This window comes from Octopus bimaculoides, chromosome 6 (assembly GCF_001194135.2).
Source record: "Octopus bimaculoides isolate UCB-OBI-ISO-001 chromosome 6, ASM119413v2, whole genome shotgun sequence".
NCBI classification, from domain to species: Eukaryota; Metazoa; Mollusca; class Cephalopoda; order Octopoda; family Octopodidae; genus Octopus; species Octopus bimaculoides.
The window spans coordinates 88385164-88388641 of record NC_068986.1 but is presented as its reverse complement, the minus strand read 5'-3'; the positions used below and the strand labels follow the sequence as shown (position 1 = coordinate 88388641).

At 37.6% G+C, this 3478-nt stretch overlaps 1 protein-coding gene and 1 pseudogene across 1 annotated transcript in view; one reads left to right on the top strand and one right to left on the bottom strand.

Moving 5' to 3' along the window:
- LOC106880281 (tyrosyl-DNA phosphodiesterase 1) overlaps nt 1–3478 on the bottom strand; it is a 337910-nt gene that overhangs the window by 309625 nt on the left and 24807 nt on the right. The gene's annotated exons all lie outside the window — the stretch shown is intronic.
- On the top strand, nt 1878–1978 carry LOC128248232 (U6 spliceosomal RNA; annotated as a pseudogene).

Sequence of the window (3478 nt, the reverse complement as noted above, 5' to 3'; positions counted from 1 at the left end):
CCTACTCCACCTCATAATAGCAGGGTGGGACTGACAGGTAGAGTGGGGGAACGTAGAATGATGAAGAACCGGTATGGATGCACAAGATTCGCTTACACAACCTAATTTACTTCGCCATCATTTTTACGGAATAATTTTTCATCTGAGAATGTCAATTAAGATTTGGGTAATTTTCCCCGTTTTATTTTTTTATTTTTATTTTTATTTTTTTTTACTTTTCGCCATCCCCAACACCAACACACCTTCCACTCCTCCTACTGCAACACCGTCGCCTTACCCTTAACTCGGTGCCTTTACATTTCTCACCTCTTTCTTTTTTCCATCTCTCCCTCACTCTCTCTCTCTCTCTCTCTCTCTCTCTCTCTCTCTCTCTCTCAGTATGTATGTTTATACACGTACGTATTTACACACGCATCTGCGCGCGTCTCTTTCCGTGAGTGTGTACATGCAAATATATGCATTATACTCTATCTTATTGTATCGCTTATAATTGAGTATCTTACGCATATCTTATTTCTTTCATTCTCACATTATATACGTATATGTATTTGCATGTATGTATGTATGTATGTATGTATGTATGTATGTATGCATGTATATATACATATATATGTATATATATATATGTATGTATATATATACATATATAAAATTGTTAAAGAGGACAACAAACGTTAAGGCAGGACAAACGTCTCAAGTCATTATGATTTTAACCTACATAGATTTACACAGGATTGCACCTGAGGACTTACGGACTTACTTCTATATAATCGGAAATTTGAATTGTGAACTTTTATACTTCTCTTCTCTTCTCCCCCATCATTACCTTATTCCTTTTCTCATATCTTCTGTGTCGTCATTTTATTAATCTATACCCTTATGTTCCCCTATTTATCTCCGATCACGGAATATCCCATACTCTGGGATATTGCAAAGACAGCTGTAAGACTTTGAATTTTTCCAGAAATAATAACATATATGAACTTGAAATGTTTGTCTTCCTTTAACATTTGTTGTCCTCGTTAACAATTATATATTTGCTATATCGGAAATCTACAATGGCTCCATAACAACCATCTCGGTCATAACCTTGGAGCCCTAGTAACACGTTACAGCACTTAAATAGCGTACCTAGTCGTTTAGATCACCTGTAAACTAAACCCCCATACTTTGGATATATGTATATACATATATACACGGGTATATTTGCATATATGTAAACATATGTGTAAACATATACGTATGAGTATGTGTGTGTGTGTGTGTGCGTGCCTTTGATTATGTGCGTATATATTTGGTTGTTGGTTTCGCGGGGAGAAATCCTGCTTTTTTTACAGGCTTAAGTTCATAGAGCTGGGTACCATATATCCTACTAAACATTAAAATGAAGACGACAGTTTAATTGCTGGCCACTAAGCATTGAAACATTTTGTATTAGATTACATAGTAGCTGGTAGAATTGGCTGATGGTAGCCTTTCGTAGTCAGAGGGCGACGGTTCAGTAAATTTTTGTTGAACAACGGGCACAAATTTAGATGACTTGTTTATATTGATCAAATGTATGTGCCATACATTAGCTCACTCTCTCCATCAAATCGATGTTGTCTGAATAGGTGCACGGTGTATCACGCTTCAGATGTCGAAATGATCGCAGAGCAACGTGTCATGAAATGGTTTGCTCAAAAACACAAAGCACCACCTGGTCTAGGAACTGAAACCATGATTCCTCGATCGTAAGTGCAACACACTAACCACAAGACCATGCACCTCCACAACTATAAGCATACCAAGTATGCATGGGTGTGTGTTATTGAATTTTACAATGCACAGTATTATCGAGTGTGTATGTTTGGGTACCAATAAGGTTTGAAAAATCAATGTATGTCACAAATGTAAATATGCAGGAATGATACAAAGAAGGTTAGTATGGGCCCTGCGCAAGGATGACAAGCAAATTCGCGAAGTGTTACATATTTTTTATAGGCCCAGGAGTGGCTGTGTGGTAAGTAGCTTGGGTACCAACCACATGCTTCCGGGTTCAGTCCCACCGCGTGGCACCTTCGGTAAGTGTCTTCTACTACAACCTAGGGCCTTGTGAGTGGATTTGGTTGACGGAAACAGAGAGAAGCTCGTCGTATATATATATATATATATATATATGTATGTATGTATGTATGTATGTATTATGTATGTGTGTGTATGTGTGTGTTTGTCCCCCACCATCGCTTGACAACCGATGTTGGTGTGTTTACGTCCCTGTAACTTAGTGATACGGCAACAGAGACCGATAAAATAAGTACTAGGCTTACAAAGAAGAAGTCGTGGGGTGGATTTGTTCGATTAAAGGCGGTGCTCTAGCATTCTGCCTAAGTCATTAGTATATATGTTTCTCAATGTCAGGGCACGTGTGAATGTGTGAAAGAGAGAGGGAGAGAGAGAGAGAGAGAGAAAGAGAGAGAGAGAGAAAGATAGAGAGAAGGAAAGAGAGAGAGGTGGGAGAAAGTGTATGTGTGTGTGTGTGGCCTGTGTGTGTATGTGTGGTTTGTGTGTGTGTGTGTGTGTGTGTGTGTGTGTGTCTGTGTGTGCGTGTGTGTTTGCCGAAGTACGTGCACAAAAAACCTAGTAAAAATCGGCGAAAAATCGTTTGAGAAATGTGTATTTGCTATACTACAGGAATTAAGGCTAATTTATAACTTTACAGTTAATTATACCAATTAAGCATGTTAGTTATTCACTCTACAGATCTTGCTTTGGTTAGAGTTGAGGCTAAATCAGGATTTTAAAACGGAGTTCCTGTAAGCGATTTGTGTCTATTCGGTTAAATGAAATCGCATTTTTATTTTCTTTGTCTTTTTCCAAATAAACACACGCACTATATATTCATTCTTCACTTGTTTATTACCGTTCTTATTTTATCTGATATTCGTTGTCCAGAAATCTTTCGGCACATATCTGTGACCTCTTCAGCGACACCTTCTGTCCACATGTGTCTTTCTGCTCCGCTAAATCCATTCTGACAATGCACTTAAGATAAAATAAGAACAGTAATATATGAGTGGAGAACGAATATATAGTGCGTGTGTTTATTTCGCAAAAATATGACCGTCCTGAAATATAGAGATTGTAGTTTATTTTTAAGTGAAAACGAATGGAATAAAGACCTCAAGATTTCATTATAGTAGTATACGAAGACAGATTTAGCAAGATTATTCACGAAACAATTGCAAAATCTCAGAGGAAATGTTGATTGGAATTGTCTTTAACCTAGAAATATAGACATACGCAAAGTATACAAACCACAGAGAGAATCATAGAGTAACTACACACGTTCACACGCACTCGCACACGCACACACACACACATGCATAAATGCATAACTTTACCTATCTATACACAAATGCACGCACACACACACACACACACACACACACACACACACACACGCATATATGTATATATACATGTATATATGTATATA